The sequence below is a fragment of the Myotis yumanensis genome, unplaced genomic scaffold (genome assembly GCF_028538775.1).
Source record: "Myotis yumanensis isolate MYYU_CA2020_CCGP unplaced genomic scaffold, mMyoYum1.0.hap1 SCAF_2, whole genome shotgun sequence".
In the NCBI taxonomy this organism is placed as follows: domain Eukaryota; kingdom Metazoa; phylum Chordata; class Mammalia; order Chiroptera; family Vespertilionidae; genus Myotis; species Myotis yumanensis.
Genome location: NW_027223753.1, coordinates 12,496,686 through 12,515,143, shown reverse-complemented (window position 1 = coordinate 12,515,143; position 18,458 = coordinate 12,496,686). Strand labels below are relative to the sequence as shown.

The 18,458-nt window shown below is 38.2% G+C and overlaps 1 protein-coding gene across 18 annotated transcripts in view; it reads left to right on the top strand.

Annotated features, from left to right (window-relative positions):
* EIF4G3 (eukaryotic translation initiation factor 4 gamma 3) overlaps nt 1-18,458 on the top strand; it is a 274,226-nt gene that overhangs the window by 176,983 nt on the left and 78,785 nt on the right. The window lies entirely within an intron of this gene.

The following is an 18,458-nucleotide window of genomic DNA, read 5'->3' as shown; positions in this document are numbered from 1 at the left end:
CTGCGAATAAGGACAATTTTACTTCTTCTTTTCCAATTTGGATGCCTTTTATTTCTTCTTCTTGTCTGATCGCTGTGGCTAGCACTTCCAGTACTATATCATAAAGGAGTGGTGAAAGTGGGCATCCAGTTGTCATATTCTTAATGACTCCTATCTTATTTGTACTTACTCATTTACTGTACCTTATTTACTTTGAGAGATTATTAAATCGAAACGATTTGGTGTAGATACAGTCTTTTGTTGGTGATTTTGAGAGTAGTTCTGATTGCTTCACCTGAGGATGAAACGCTTTAAAGCTGACTTCAGAAACCATTTGCTTTTCATAGGTGTGATGCATAAAAATACACAGTAGTTGATACTTATTTAAAGCAGTAATTAAAGTTAGACATTATGAGTGTGGTCCCTCCTCTTCTCTGGAAAACACTTTCTTGGAACTAGTCTTGATCATATTTCTGACTGGAGCAAAATGCAATTCTGGCTGCATCGGTGTTGAAGAGTAAGCCCCGTAAAATGAGAATTGTGGGTATTTATCTTCAGTGTATTCTGAAAAGCCAGCACATTCAGAAATAAGCCAAACTTTTGATTACTTGATTTATATATCACTGCAATAATTAAATGTGCCAAAACCTACAGGAAGTTGTATTATGATTTCTGTGTATATTTGGTGAGGAAAGAGAGTTTCAGAACTTGTGGAAAAACAATCCCCACTCATCATCCAGGAATTCATTTTGTACAATTTCCTGAATGTATATACTGTAACATGAACTTTTACACTTTTTAAATGGTAATTTATTTTTTATTATCTGTTTGATATTAAACTATTATTTGAAATTCTTTTGGCAGAGAGAGATTTGTAATCTTTCCATTTTATCTTCTGGCTCTTGCTCACAGTGCATTGTTTCTTTGTGTATTTAATAAATTTGTTTTATTAACTCATCATTAGTAAATTTTCCTGGATATAGATTGAGGGCAAAACCTCTCAAAGCAGGTTTGTGTTTACTTTATTTACCACATATCTTGGAACTTATTCTGAGTTTAGTATCTTTAAATCTATTTTTTTCCTCTTTCTATTTTTTTTAATAAAATGTAATTGTTGTAATTTTCATTATTGATTTTAGTGAGAGAGGAAGGGGTAGAGAAAGAGGAAGGGGGGAAGGAGGAAGAGGGAGAAACATTGGCGTGCTTCTCGTATGCACCCCAACCAGGGACCGAACCCACAACCTGGGCCTAACTAGGAGCTGATCCAATCACCTTTCAGTGCACAGGACAACACTACCAACTGAGCCACATTGGCTACAAAGCACAAAGTGTGAAGACATTCTGTGTGGATACTATTTTTCAAGATGGTACAGTCGCTCTCCACCTGGCTGACACCAGACGTCCTTCTTCCTTGTCATTACAATGTGTTGGTTTACTAGTTTATTTTTGTTTTATCTACTTTTTCACTGAGGCTATCGCTCTTATTTTTGTGAAAATCTCAATTCCAAATCTTCACTTTCTCAAATCTCCCACATGGATATTAAAACGTAAACTTAGTTATAGGGACTGACACAGCATCCCATGTCCCCAGGAGTTTATGTAGTAGCTGTAACGATAGTAGCAACTGATCTTGTTTATGTGGCTTCCAGGAGTTTTCTTTATAGTGTTGTAAGCTCCACTAAGATTGAAGGATGGCCGAACCGGTTTGGCTCAGTGGATAGAGCGTCAGCCTGCGGACTCAAGGGTCCCGGGTTCGATTCCGGTCAAGGGCATGTACCTTGGTTGCGGGCACATCCCCACTGGGGGGCGTGCAGGAGGCAGCTGATCGATGTTTCTCTCTCGTCGATGTTTCTGGCTCTCTATCCCTCTCCCTTCCTCTCTGTAAAAAATCAATAAAATAAAATAAAAAAAAAATAAAAAGATTGAAGGATGGTTTCCAGATTCTGTAGGTTGCAAGATGAGAGATTTATTTCTCAAATGGAGATATGATTTTATGTTTTGAGTGATATTAATAAAATATTGATCCATATAGCCAATCAAATTGATGTTCCTTCTTTTGGTTTCATTTTACCTTAATATAAAAAGAATATAATTTAATTCAGGAAAAATGCTTTGATGATAACTCTTGATTTATTCTCTCCAGTAAGAATATTGAAAGTACTTTAAAAGGAATAAAATATAAGTGAGCATAAAACCAGAGGAATAAAAATCTTTCAGTTTCAATAGATTAACCTGAAAAAGACTCATTTTTAAAACCATGACCTGATGGTCAGCAACAGGAATAGGGAATTTCAATTTATTTTTGCCTTCACTCAACTTACACCTTCTGACAACTATTTGAAATATCCCTGGAATATTAAGTTGCTGGGGCCAAAAATATATCACCAAAAGTGTCCCACAAGCACAATCCCTCTCCTAATGTACAACCTTATCATTTAACTTCTCATATTCATCTAGAGCTGGGGTGAGGAACCTTTTTTCTGCCAAGGGCCATTTGGATATTTATAGCATCATTTGAGGGCCATACAAATTATCAACTTAAAAATTAGCCTGCTATATTTGTTCAAACATTTAATTAACTCACCCCTAATATCCTTGGCAGGACCAGACCAAATGATTTCTTGGGCCTTAATACGGACCTTGGGCCAGATGTTCCCCACCTCTGATCTAGAGAAATATGTTGTGGAACCTTTGGAACAGGACTTCCTCAAATATTTCTAGTTCCACATCATCTATCAAAACCAACAGAAACTTCAATTCTCCTTCTCAGAGGTTTGAGTCTGAGTTATCCATAGGGATAAATAAATTAAAATTATTGGTTTTCCCTGCCTTAATTGTGTGTGTGTGTGTGTGTGTGTGTGTTATTAATCCTCACCCGAGGATATTTTTTCCATTGATTTTTAGAGAGGGGGCCGGGGCATCAATGCAGCCAGGTCTTCCCTGCCTTAAAAGTAAATTTCTGGCCCGGCCAGCATGGCTCAGTGGTTGAGCATCGACCTATGAACCAGGAGGTCACAGTTCAATTCCCAGTCAGGGTACATGCCTGGATTGCAGGCTCTATCCCCAGTGTGGGGCATGCAGGAGGCAGCTGATCAATGTTTCTCATTATTGATGTTTCTATCTCCCTCTCCCTTTCTCTCTGAAATCAATTTAAAAATATGTATATATTTTTATTTTTTTAAATATATTTTATTGATTTTCTACAGAGAAGAAGGGAGAGGGAATAGAGAGTTAGAAATATCGATGAGAGAGAAACATCAACCAGCTGCCTCCTGCACACCCGCCACTGGGGATGTGCCCGCAACCAAGGTACATGCCCTTGACTGGAATCAAACCTGGGACCCTTCAGTCCGCAGGCCGACGCTCTATCCACTGAGCCAAACCGGTTAGGGCATATATTTTTAAAAGTACATTTCTGCTATATCATTCCTACTTTCATTTGCCTTCCACAGTGAAATCTTAAGCATTCTCTGGAGAATACTGGTGCTGGGTCAAATTCTACCTTTCAGATGCTGCAAAATGAGCCCAAACACCTGATGGTTAAGCTTACTAACAGGCTCAGGTGCCAAGCCTCTGGCAAGCACCTTGCACTGTTCCTTCTTGCCTCTTCATTTGATATACACTTACCCACTATTTACAGTAGTTCATTTCTTTGCAACATGAGCCCCAAAGTTTCATTCACTGGATGTTAATTAACTTAGTCATGCATATCTCCATGAATAGACATAGATTGTTCAGAATTTTCTCTTAGTAATGAATCCATGCAAAAAGAAACCATTGTATTTACCTGCTTCCAGACAGGGTAATCCAGACAGTTTAGGGGAATGCCATTCTTTCAGGAAAAAGGGAACTATTTTCAGGAAAACCTAGCCCTGCTAAAAGCTTTCCCTTGCCCTGACTGCTGTGTTTCAGTGGTTAGAATGTCGGCCCGTGCACCAAAGGGTTTCGGGTTCGATTCCTGGTCAAAGGCATATACCTGGGTTGCAGTTTCCATCCCTAGCCCCAGTCAGGGCAGATGGGGGAGGAAACCAGTCCATGTGTCTCTTACATGGATGTCTCTCTCTCCCATCCCACCTCCCGCCATCCCTCCCTTCCATTCTCTCTAAAAATCAATGGAAAAAATATTCTTGGGTGAGGATTAATAATAAAAAAATAAAAGCTTTCCCTTTCTCCAATATCCATCTTGACCTTGCACACAGTCTTGAGGACCGTTTTCAATACCTTTGACTAAGTAATTTTCCCTGCTAATGCAGAAAAATCTCTAAAATGCATTTCCTTAGATATATATCTTCATTTTCTTTTGCTTTCTTGATAGTACTTAGTATTTTAGTTACAATCATAATAAAGTCCCCTTATTATGTTTATAAAGCTTTTTCTCAGACATCTCAAGTATGAATTTTATGATTTAAGCAATTATTCCTGGGATATAATTATTCCTAATTTGCTGATAACAAACATAAGCCATGTAATAGTAATTTGGGTTTCTCAGGGTCACAGGAAGAGTTACAACCCAAGCCTTCCTTTACCTCACATTTATACTATTCTTTCTGACATGCTTTCCACATGGCTATAAAGTTCTTTTCACATTTTCAGGATTTAGGGACTATACATTTATGCTTGTGACTCAGATTCAGAGGGAGATGTGAAAGCCACCTGTTTCAACCACAAATAGTAATGAGTGCTGGGCGATGTCATTGTTCTGGGCACTTGAGATTCATGAATGAAGAATCCAAAAATCCCTGCTCTAATTGTTATCTTAGAAAGTTTTAAGTGCTGTAAAAGTAAGCAAGCAGGGGAAGGAATGCTGGGAGGGTCAGCAGGTTGTACAACATGATCAGAGGTGTAGGCCTCAATAGAAGATGAGACTTGAGTAGAGATGGAGGAGGATGTTTAAGCCACTCCTTTACCAAAATCTGTGATTTTTCTCATGTTTTCCCTTTTTGAGAAATAATGCTATACCCCATCTTCTCTATTCTTTTTTTTTTAAAATATTTTATTGACTTTTCACAGAGAAGAAGGGAGAGGGACAGAGAGTTAGAAACATCGATGAGAGAGATCCATCAGCTGCCTCCTGCACGCCCCCCACTGGGGATGTGCCCGCAACCAAGGTACATGCCCCTGACCGGAATCGAACCTGGGACCCTTCAGTCTGCAGGCCGACGCTCTATCCACTGAGCCACACCAGTTCGGCCATCTTCTCTATTCTTAAATTACAATAGGCAGAGCACTCCTGGACAAGATCAGACCACTGTGAATGCAAGTGCCTCTACAAATTCACGTTCACCCCCAGCTATATTTTTTATGACCTTCTTGTTATAAAATCATGTATTCAACCCTCTTTTCCCTCAGAAAATGGCATTTTATCATTCCTTGTTAAGAAAAAATGAGTGTTTGGAGAATACCTTTTTCAACCTTCTGCCCAAGCTATAAACCCGTCTTTATCCAAACTTTTGTGTCTATTAGCTGTCCCTTGTAGTCTCCTGTGTGTGTGTGTGTGTGTGTGTGTGTACTGCCCCACTGTATACTTCTCAGTATGAATACTCTAAACTCACTTTCTCTTCTCATACAAACTTCTCAAGAAGAGTCTACCATTTCTGCTTCTACTCTGTGTACTGTTCAACTCTAATTTATGCTCCCCACATGCTAGTTGAACTTCCTCAGCAGGATTGCAGTGGACATACGTTTTAGCTTATTGGTCTTTTTATTGCATTTAACACTATTGATTGCTTTTTTTTTCTTTTATAGTTAGAATTGTTGAGTATAATTTATATGCAGTAAAATTCATGCTTTTTCGCATTCGCTTCTGTGAATTTTGACAGACTCAGAGTCATATAATCACCACCACAGTCAAAATATAGAACAGTTCCATTACCCAAAAAATATTCCCTCATATTTGGGTCATGTTATAATTCTCTTATTATTCAAAATATTCCTCCTGCATGATTTCATCTACTCTAATGGTAGATGGCTTCCAATGATATTTAATGATGACTTCTAAATTTTTATCTCCCATCTGAATTTCTCTTCTGAGCTTGTCTTATATTACCAAGTGCCTGCCGATTATCTCCACTTGAAAAACCCAAGTCATCTCAGACTCAACATGTCCAATACCAAATTAATCACTGTGTCTCTAAACCTGTTCCTGTATCTCAGTTAGTGGTACTGGTTCTAATTAAGCCAAAATCCTGAATCCACTGTTGATGGACTTCTCCCTTGAGTTGTTTTTCTCTCATATACAGTCACCTGACAGGGTTCTCTTATTTTACCTGTTGTCAAATTTGTCCCTCTTTTTTTCCTTCTACCACTGCGTTAGACCTGCACTTCTATGTGGGTGCCACTTATTTCCCTGGCTCCAGTCTACAAGTTCATTCTCTACCAAGCAGTCATCTTTTTAAAATACAGATCTGGCCTTATCACTCCTCTTTCATCTATCTGCTTAAACCCTTCAGGGTAATAGGTGGCAGAGGGGATATTCACCTCTAAGATAAACTGTCGCCTGGCTGGTGTTGCTCAGTGGTTGAGCATAGACCTAAGAACCAGGAGGTCACAGTTCGATTCCCAGTCAGGGCACATACCTGGGTTGCAGGCTCTGTCCCCAGTAGGGTGTGTGCCAGAGGCAGCCGATCCGTGATTCTCTCTCATCATTAATGTTTCTATCTCTCTCTCCTTTCTCTGAAATCAATAAAGATATATATTTTTAAAAAGATAAATTGTCAACATCTCACTTTTATTACAAAATCTTGTTATATTTAGTAATAGCAACAGTTTTCTGAGTATATATACATAGGACATGAAAGTAACCTTTGATTTACTTGGTTAACCTAAACACTAGCAGTTTAAGTGTAGTGGTAAATATTAAGGCGACAGTCTGATATAGCCGTTCCCTTTGTCTCTCTGTGATCTCTGGCAAGTTTCTTAACCTCTCTGAGTGTGTTTTAACATCCAGAAAATAAAGAGTATTTATTTCATAAAGCTGTAGTGAAGATGAGCACTTAGCACAATGTCTGACACGTACTAACCACTCAATAAATGTTAAATATTAATACTTCTATTTTCAGCTAGCATTAAGGGCTCAAATGTTTCCTTTGAACTTTATTAATGTTACACAGAATAAATGGGTATCATGATCGCTGCCCTTAGGAATTTATAGTTCAAAGAAGAGAAGCTCAAGAATATGATACCATCTGAAAAGTTCTTAATTAAATCCTTAAAAAATTCCTTGTGAGATAGTAGAAAATCCTAGAGTAGTCCCTATGCATGTATAACTTTGATTAAACTTGAATCCTCACTGTGTTACTTAATCTTCACAATGATAAGACACATCTCAAGGTGACCTCTGCTTTCATTTGGAAGGGAGAAGTTCTGCTTAGAACAGTGAATTCTAAGGAGAGTCTGTACCATGAAAATGTCAAGGCATTCATTAAAATAGAGGATAGGAATAACATTCATTTCCTGTTTAGGAATAGAAAATTAGGAAGAAAACTAAAAGGAATGGGGGGTTGGGGAGAATGAAAAGGATAGTCAATACACTTATAAAGGATATAAGTGTATAGGATGTGTGTGTGTGTATATATATAAAATATGGGCTATATTATTAAGCCATAAAAAGGAATGAAGTACTGATACATGCTACAACTACAGGGTTCATGAATGAGCCTTGAAAACATTATGTGAAGTGAAAAAGTCACAAAAGACCACATATAGTATGATTCCATTTATATGAAATGTTCCAATTAGGAAAATTCTTAGTGACAGAAAATAGATTAGTAGTTACTAGGAGTTGGGGGGAGAAGAGAGTGGGGAGGGAGTGCTGATGGCTGTGGGGTTTCTTTTGGGGGTGATGAAAATTTTTTGAGAGAGTGGTAAGAATTGCATAACTCTGCATTTGATATAAACCATTGAATTATATACTTTAGAAAGATGAATTTTAGTCCTGGCCAGTGTTTCTCAATGGTTAGAGCACCAGCCTAGCACCAAAGGGTCGCAGGTTTGATTCCTGGTCAAGGGCACATACCTGATCCCCGGTCCCAGTTGGTGCAACCAATCCATGTCCCTCCCCCTTCCCCTCTCCCCCTCTCCCCTCCCCCTTCCCTCCCCTCCCTCTACCCCCCTCTCCCTCCCCTCTTCCTTTCTCCCCCTCCCCCTCTCTTTCTCTCCCTCCCCCTCTCCACCTCCCTGCCCCTTTCCCCTCCCTTACCCTCCACCCTCTCCCCTTCTCCCTCTCCCTCCCTTCCTCCCTTCCATTCTCTCTAACACGTCAATGGGAAAATATACTAGGGCAAGGATTAAACAAAATAAAAATAAAAAAGGTGAGCCCGGCCGGGGTTGCTCAGTGGTTGAGCATTGACCTATGATTCCTTTTCTGGGCACATGCCCGGGTTTCGGGCTTGATCCATAGGGGGGCCATGTGGGAAGCAAACAATCAATGATTCTCTCATCATTGATGTTTATATTGCTCTCTCCCCTTTTTTTCTCTGAAATCAGTAAAAACATTTTTTAAAAGGTGAGTTTTATAGTCTGTGAATTATATTTCAATACATCTTTTAAACAATATAAATAGGACTGTGAGTGGTTGTGCTACCAGCATTCTATCAGAGACATCAGCCTAAGAATTTCATGCTAAAAACCCTAAAGATAGAAATGAATCAGGTTAGGGAGGTTATAACTTAGAAATGTAGGAAGTGCCCTAACCCGTGGTCAGCAAACTGCGGCTCGTGAGCCACATGCGGTTCTTTGGCCCCTTGAGTGTGGCTCTTCCTAAGCCTTAGGAGTACCCTAATTAAGTTAATAACAATGTACCTACCTATATAGTTTAAGTTTAAAAAACTTGGCTCTCAAAAGAAATTTCAATCGTTGTACTGTTGATATTTGTCTCTGTTGACTAATGAGTTTGCCGACCACTGCTAACCGGTTTGGCTCAGTGAATAGAGTGTCGGCCTGCGAACTGAAAGGTCCCAGGTTCGGTTCCGGTCAAGAGTACGTGCCCAGTTTGTGGGCTCGATCCCCAGTGGGGGACTTGCAGGAGGCAGCTGATCCTTGATTCTCTCTCATCATGGACGTTTCTATCTCTCCCTCTTCCCTCCTCTCTGAAATAAATAAAAATATGTTTAAAAAAAAAAGAAAGAAAGAAGTGTAGGAAGTTTCAACAAATACACCATAATTGATCATATCAGGCATAGAGAAATGTTAGTGTACTACCAAAAATCAAATTGTCTTTTGAGGCATTTTATGTCTGATGTATATTTATATTTGTTCTATTTTGTTATTTTACTGTTACATGTTACCTGAGTTTGAATGAGTATTCTCAGTTAGGTAGTGAATGCACCACTATAGTAACCATTCTAGGGGCATTGTTTGATGTCACAAATGTGGAACACCCACTGAGCTGGGAAGCAGGGTGTTATTTATGTTTGAAATACCTAAGGAGTCTGTTCTAGAAGTAATGATTCTGCATTTCCTTTGTGTATAACTTAGTTCTTTTGCCTCAGTTGAGCCACCATCTCAAAGCCTTCCAACTATTAATAGTTGTCATTTATTCAACAGTTATGAGTCCCAGAACTCTCATAATTTAAATTAATAATTATTATAATTTTTTAAAGAATTCAAGTAACATTTGAGTAATAATTGAAATATTTAAATCAGTATATCTGTTCACTTAGGGGGATACTCTCTTTGACATATAATACTGCACATGTTAAAATATTTCATAAATTCCACAAATCACATTATTAAGTCATGTTATAACTTCTAAAAAGCATGGCTTTCCTGTATATATTAAAAATGGGGTCTACTCTAATTTTGAAACCATGCCAAGATGCAAAAAAAGTTTGTATAGTATGAAAAAAATGAAAAGGTTTTATGCACATTCACACACATAACACACATATGATTCCATATACACCAGTGTTTTCCAACAGACTTTTTTTACTTCATTGTTTAATACAGTGGTTCTCAACCTGTGGGTCGCGACCCCTTTGGCGGTCGAACGAACCTTTCACAGGGGTCGCCTAAGACCATCCTGCATATCAGATATTTACATTACGATTCATAACAGTAGCAACATTACAGTTATGAAGTAGCAATGAGAATAATTTTATGGTTGGGTTACAACATGAGGAACTGTATTTAAAGGGCCAGAAGGTTGAGAACCACTGGTTTAATGTATACTAGTATATATTCTTTGCCCATGAATATGAATTAGTTTTGCAATTAATAATTAAAACCCAAAGCAAGTTTTATTATAAATTTTGTAGTTAAGTTTTTTGGTTCTAAATCAAGGAGAATTATCTCATATATATGAAACACGGATTGTCAGTTTTCAAAATGTAGTTGCCAGTCTGTTTTTGATCATTTTTAATATTTCTCAGAACTCTACAATTCTTCATTTATGATTAACATCAGTTACCATTGTTCAGTAATACAATTAGGAAAATGGAAGTATTTCTCAGAAATTTACTTTTTTAAAAAATATATTTTATTGATGTTTTACAGAGAGGAAGGGAGAGGGATAGAGAGTTAGAAACATCAATGAGAGAGAAACATTGATCAGCTGCCTCCTGTACACCCCGTATAGGGGATGTGCCCACAACCAAGGTACATGCCCTTGACCGGAATTGAACCTGGGACCCTTCAGTCCGCAGGCTGACGCTCTATCCACTGAGCCAAACTGGTTAGAGCTAGAAATTTACTTTTTGTGTAAGTTCTTAATACCATTTGTATTAGGTCAATTTTCAAAAAAGTAGAGTGCTTAAAAATTCCACACGTTTGGATTTAAGGCTGAGTAATAAATTCATCAAATATGTGAGCAACTGTAGTTGGAATAAATGGATGCTGACATTTTCTTCAGATTTTAATAATAGACTCTTAGTCTCTAAAATTTCAATTTATTTTTAGATGAATTATAACAAAATATCTTCTTAAAAGATTTTTTAAAAATGTTTTTATTGATTTTAGAGAGAGCAAGGGAGAGAAAGAGAGAGATAGAAACATCAATGATGGTCTCCTGCATACCCCACATGGGATTGAGCTAGCAACTCAGGTATGTGCCCTGACTGGGAATCAAACTGTGACCTCCTAGTTCATTGGTCCAAGCCCAACCACTGAGCCATGCCAGCCGGGCTAATACTACCTGATTTTCAGAATTATTATAAGCCTTGTTGATCATTACAGTGTAACATTGGCATCAAGAAAGACATCTAGCCCCAGGTTCGATTCCGGTCAAGGGCATGTACCTTGGTTGTGGGCACATCCCCAGTGGGGGGTGTGCAGGAGGCGGCTGATCTATGTTTCTAACTCTCTATCCCTCTCCCTTCCTCTCTGTAAAAAAAACAATAAAATGTATTTTTTTAAAAAAAAGAAAGAAAGACATCTAGATCAATGAAAAAACAAAAAACAAATCCAGAATCCAGAAATATACCAATATAATACACAGAACATTTTTTTTTTAATGCAAAGGTAATTCACCAGAAAAAGTATAACCTGTAATTCTCATACATTGCTGGTGGGAATATAAAATGGCACAAATACTTGGAAAATGGTCTGCAGCTTTTTAAAAATTTAACATAAACCTACATATAATCCAGCCATTTCACGCTTAGGTATTTACTCAAGAGAAATGACAACATATGTCATAAAACACTTGTACATGGATGTTCACAGCAACTTCATTTGTAATATCCCAAATGTTCATCAATAGGTGAAGAGATGAGGGACTAAGATATCACGTCTGCTAGTGTTTTATTGCTAATAGTGATTCCCTCAGATTAAAATTCCAGTAGACTCATCTGCACTTTGCAATGCACTGTCAATGTGGACTCGCTGATGATCGGGCAGAGCTGTAGCAGTGTTATATTTAGAGATGAAAAGCATAGAAGGAGACAGGAAGATAACTACTTGTGTTGAAGTCTGCTCTCTAATGAAATCTATCTTGCTGTAGCAATTGACATTTTCTCATCTGTACTAGATTTACCTTAAATTACAATCTGTTTTGATTAAGGAAGAAGTGGCACAAAAGCATTTATTAAAAATGCAAAAATGTCTAAGACACTGCAGAAAGAGCAGTAAAATATAATACAGAGGCCTAGAAAATACGCTGCTGGTCTTATTGCAGTCATCTTTGTTGTCATTGCTGACAGAATTGCATAATAGCTCTGACTCAGTTGGTTGAAGCATCGTCCCATCCCGTATACTAAAATGTTGTGGGTTTGACCCCTGGTCAGGGCACATACCTAAGGTTGCTGTTTCGATCCCCAGTTGCATAAATAGACTGGCCTCTGCTGAACTTTTTAGAGCAAACCTTCAACTTAGAGTTACCTTGCCATTCATTTTTCTTATTATTTGATAAACCAAGCTGTAAGAGAAACAGACAAACAGCATTCTTCACTCTACCCTTCCTTGTTTAACTCCACGTCCTCTCCTGCTACAGAAACAAAAGACAGTTGGCCCTGGCAGGGTAGCTTAGTTGGTTAGAGCATTGCCCCGATATGCCAAGGTTGCTGGTTCGATCCCTGGTCAGGGAACATATAAAAATCAACCAGTGAATGCATAAATAAGTGGAACAACAAATTGCTCTCTTCTCATGCAAGTGAATTCCATTTTAAAATCTGGAATTTGAAGTAGCACTTTCATAAGTACTTGACACATAATAAAAAAAAAAGAAGACTTCTCCGTGCCTTAATTTCAAATTAGTGAAAACCCATGTTTTCTTTTATGTTTTTTTGTTGATGTCATTTGTAAAAATAACACATAAGTTAGAGAAAATTCATTATAAAGTTATAATAAACACACTTTTGAATTTTGTTTTTGGTAGAATTTAAGTCTAGCTGCTCATTTTGTTATACTTACGTATTTGGTACCATTGTGGTCCCTGGAGAGACTAGTTAGTACTTATTTAAGTTTCTGTGAAGCAGTCATAGAACAGAAAGCCTGTTTTTAACAAATAATGGAAAATATAATTACCAAGCCATCCTTACATTTCAAATAGCAGCCTCTGAGAAGATGCTGGAAAACACTGATAGACTTACTCTCCAATGTACATTGGTTGACATTTCTCAGTGATCCATCATTACATATTTTAGCACTATCATATTCTTTTCCAGTTCATTTACATCACCATTGTTAAAACTTACCCTTCTCTCACCTGAGTTTCTTTGTTCTGCCCCAGTTTCTTAGGTAAGTTACCAAATTTTCCAGATTTTCATGAGGGTCTATAGAAGAAAAAAAGATAAACTAGAATGCCCAGCCTCAAGAAACTCTATACGAAATTCTTGAATATGATGGAATCAGAACAATTTAGTTCCAACTTTTAGGAATTCGAAGCCAGGAGAAAAAGTAAAATAAAATGTGAAGAAAAAAAAAAAAACAGAAAAGAGAAGGGATTAGAACTGGGTGTTAAGAGTGGGAACTCTCAATGAAAGTTCTATTATTGGAACATTCTACTCTTTATGTATAACTCTATGACCATGCATTTGGGCCCTTCCCTGACCAGTAGTAAAGTATGTGTTCTTAATAAACCTTCATGGCCTCTTAGTTTTGTGTCACCTTCAGTCCAGAGACTGAGCCACTGGATACATTAATCCCAAGTCTCAAAGCTAAAGAGTTCATGTTATATTCCAGAAGAATAAAGAGCTAGAAGAAAGACTTTTTATAATTCAGGTTCTCTTACCTGGGTTTTATGTGGCCACAGGATCTTCAGCTGGTCTGCTCGTTTCAGGCACTGCCAGAAAAAATGGAAATCTTCCCCCAACCCAGAAATCCTCTCCAGAAAAGTAGGAAAGAAAGAAAATAGTTTTATTACTGAATAAGCATTATGACTGCAGTGAACATCACAGGCAACCCGCTAATGAGATAGCAGAGAGAAGGAAAGCTCCGCCTTTGGTAAAGCCAGGCATATATGATCTATTTACATATGTATTCTCAAGATGATGAAAATTGGTCCTCATGTAGCAGGACTGTTCCAGCACCATTGCTCTTAGGTCTGATTTAGCCTAAATTCTCCTAGTAGTTGTCCATCTGTGTTAGTTTAGTTGTCTTTATCCAAAGGAAAAATTATTCTTTTCATATGTTCATGACAAGCAGGTGGTTGGTCACAGAGCCAGGTGGCTGGGAGAGGGAAACATTTCTGAGTTGTAAAGCTGACAAGAGGCTTCTTTAGCTTAAATAAAAATAACGCATACATCAAAGATAGAGGAAGGGTTTACAATTCCAATCTTTCTCTAGGCAAAAGTCTAAGAAAAGGGAGGGTGGAAAAGGCCTCTCCTTTTTGGCACGAGAAAAATTTGAAATTTTTTAAAACCTTACAATTTACTTATGTACTGACCTGACTAGTAAATACTAAATAAGTAATGAAGAAATTATAAAGAGAAGCAAGTTTAAGTTTATCAACATGGTATCTTTAGTAAAAGTTATTTTCAGTCCTACGTTGCATAGCTAGTGAAATACCTTGAGATTAAAAAGTTACCTGTCACCGAAACCGGTTTGGCTCAGTGGATAGAGCATTGGCCTGCTGACTGAAAGGTCCCAGGTTTGATTCCGGTCAAGGGCATGTACCTGGGTTTCGGGCACATCCCCAGTAGATGTGCAGGAGGCAGCTGATCGATGTTTCTCTCTCATCGATGTTTCTAACTCTCTATCTCTCTCCCTTCCTCTTTGTAAAAAATCAATAAAATATATATTTTTTAAAATAAAATAAAATAAAAGGTTACCTGTCTGTCCCTGGCCAGTGTTTTCTCAGTGGTTAGAGCGTCAGCCCTTGGATCAAAGGGTCGTGGGTTCGGTTCCTGGTCAAGGGCCTATACCTGGTTTGCAGGTTCAATCCCCAGTTGCATAAATAGACCGGCCTGGTTTGCAGGGCCCCCATTGGAGTGTGTGTGGGAAACAACCAATCAATGTGTGTCTCTCACATCAATTGTTTTTTTTTTCTCTCTCTCTCTCCCTCCCTCCCTCTCCACATCCCCCTTTCACACTCTAAAAAATCAATGAAAAAAATATTCTTGGGTGAGGATTAACAAAACAAAAAAGGTTACCTGTCATATTTATGTAAAGACCAACAAGACTAAAAGAAATAAGAATACCCAAGATATGGGAATATTATTATGGCAGTGATGTTTGTCATTCTTGTACTTAACTGTGCAACATTTCTGATATCTCTCAGAGTCAGGATTCTAGACTAGAAACTGACTTTTAACTACTTGAAGATTCTCTAAGAACTGATACTCCTGCAAAGAAAAGGAGGAGAGTATATGTTTGATAACATGTTTTTACAGAGTCGTTTCTTGGGATGCCTTATATTCCATAACTACTCTTGATTCTTCCATTTTTATATGATCTACCATCCTATATAATAAAAGGGTAATATGCAAATCGACCGAATGGAGGAACAGCCAGTCACTATGACGTGCACTGACCACCAGGGGGCAGACGCTCAACGCAGGAGCTGCCCCCTGGTGGTCAGTGTGCACCCACAGGGGGAGCGCCACTCAGCCAGAAGCTGGGCTCATGTCTGGCGAGTGCAATGGCAGTGGCGGGAGCCTTTCCCGCCTCTGTGGCAGCGCTAAGGACGGACATTGCCCAGGGGCTCCCAGACTGCGAGAGGGCACAGGCTGGGCTGAGGGACACCCCCGAGTGCATGAGTTTTGTGTACCGGGCCTCTAGTTTTATATAGCAGTTTCTCAGGCGTTGGGAAGACTATTTTTGCAATTTTACATGGGTTTAATAAAACCCAGTACATATATGAATCTTGTATACTGTTCCCTTTTCTTCAAGTCCAGTAGTTATCTCCCAGGTTGCACACAGAGAGTTGTTAGCTCTTAATTTGCAAGAGTAGCAACTTGACTCCAATAGAACCTATATATAAAGTAAATGAGGCCCTAGCTGGTTTGGCTCAGTGGCTAGAGCTTCAACCTGTGGACTGAAGAGTCCCAGGTTTGATTCCAGTTAAGGGTACATGCTCGGGCTGTGGGCTCAATCCCCAATAGGGGGCGCGCAGGAGGCAGCCAGTCAGTGATTCTCTCTCATCATTGATGTTTCTCTCTCCCTCCCTCTCTCTTCCTCTCTGAAATCAATAAAAATATACTTTAAAAATAAAGTAAAGGAAAATAGGGGACTCTTCCATTTTCAGGTGTGACTTACCAGGCATCTTACAGATATCAGAAAAATATAACTGCATTGTGCTTTCTTTTTAAAATGGAATCATTGCTAGTTATACCAGTTGTTATGAGGCATAATTTTCTGGAGTCTGTATTTCATTCATGGGGTGCAAGTTGAAAATGGGAACATTTCTAACCTAATGCAATTCTTGACATAAATTCTGAAACATCTAACAGAGAAGACAATCTTCCTAAAACCTAATGATTAAGCTTGCCTGTGTCCCCAGTGTTTTTCTGAATTTATACCTTAGTCATTTCATAAAATGAGCTCTGAAGAAAAACATGATTTTTCTACCAGTGATCTAAAAATTTGTAAAAAAAATCTTTAAGTCATTGTATTGCTTTTCTGTTTATATTTGCTTATTTTATATTTTAAAGTAGTAGAAATTAAATGTGCCTATAAGCGTTGAGTTTTTATGGGGGCTAAGGAAGGCTGCTTTAGGCAGCTCTAAGTTCAGATTAATTATGAATCTCATGCAGAGATTGTTACGTGTCCTGTGGTGCTTTAATGCAGCACAAGAAGGAAAGAATCTATGTCTTTGTTTCAGAATATCAGTAATAGCTCCTTCACACAGTGCTGCTGTTTGTTCAGGCAGCACATTTGCGTGCCCACCCTGCGGGAGGAAGTTTTCTTGGCCTTATGGATGATGCCTTAAAAAATATTTTAAGTACAGGAATAACCCAGTCATATCAGTTATTTAGAACAGCCATCATTCAGTCAGTATATACATGATGTGTTAAAGAATCAGAGCAATGAATTAAGAGACTATCTCATAGTTAAATAAATGCAGTAGTAAGGGCCTAATCTAAGGTGTAGGTACTGGGAATGGACTAGAAAGGAAAGAAAAATCTGAGACAGTGCCTTAAATTTAATTCCCTTATTTTAACAAGTTCTGAAATAATTGTCTTTTAAATGAGGGAGTGGGTATCTGTGTCTCTTCCTCCCCCCTTCTGCTAGCATACCCAAATTTTACTGCATATCTCCATCATTAATGGTAGGAGAGGGGATGTTTATCACAATTTCACGAGACATTAGGTGTGGTATGTATGTCTTTCTTCAGTTTTTAAAAGGACTTGAGGATCTCTTAAAGAAGTATGTGATTTCTCTCACTTCTAGCTGAGAATTACTGCTTTAAAGTAAAACATTAAGCCACTTACAGAGAGTAACAATCCCTGCTACGTAAGTAGCTTTTTTTTTTTTTTTTTTTTTTTTTTCGTAAAGCATACTAAATGTTATGCATTACCCACGGAAGAAATGTGTTTATGTATTTGTGTTGAGTTCATTTGATATGTTCTTGGGTTTTGTTATTTAGAAGCAGGGTAAGTTTATATTTGATCCCAAAGAATCATCCAGAAAGTGTTCTTCTTCTTTTCCATGAATGGAATTTAGAGCTCAATTCATGCATATATGAAACAAAATTTGAAATGAAATGTACAGGTTCCTTAAACTCTTAAAAAGGATTCTGCTGTGGAAGCAGAATTAATCATAAGCATTTGGGAGAGATGCACATAAAACAGATGGTTTTATAAATCAGAAAGTCCATAAAAAAAATGAAGAGATCACTGCATGCATACATACATGAACATATACTTAGTAAAAGACTGTGAGGCAATAGCAGATTTAAACCCACCCACAGTCACTGTAATATGAGCTTCATACTTTGAGAAAATAGTTTACCTTGAGTAGTCCAGAAAGGAAGAATAACAGCTGGTCTAATAATGTTTTCTTGTTCAGTGTGGTTCCTGGGAGGAAGGGTAAAGAAAAATTGGTTTGCGCTTGGCTGGTGTGGCTCAGTGGTTGAGCATGGACCCATGAACCAGGAGGTCATGGTTTGATTCTTGGTCAGGGTACGTGCCCAAATTGCAGGTTCAATCCTAGTTGGAGGTATGCAGGAGGCAGCCAGTTGATGATTCTCTCTCGTCATTGTTGTTTCTATCTCTCTCTCCTTTTCCCTTCCTCTCTCTGAAAATCAATAAAAACATATTTGAAAAAAGAAAAATTGGTTTGAGGTGTAACAAAGGAGTTTATGGTGTTGGGTTTTTTTAATGGTACAGTAAATTTGAGAAGAAGAGTGTTAAATGTCTCTTTTTGTTGTCCCCTAAAACAGTGTGAGTATTCCTATTCTGTTCTTCCAAAAAAGATTTGAGGCTGTCCCAGAGAAAGTAGTTGGTTCAGTCTAAATGAATGATCTTGTATTTCTGTAGAGAATCAGCTTGGTGTTTATTCACTTTTGATAATGTCTCTATTAAGTGGCTTTTCTTTGACTCCTCTCCCTACCCACCTGCCTGTAATACCTCATTTCTACCTGTTGACTCATGTGTTGCCTTCTATAG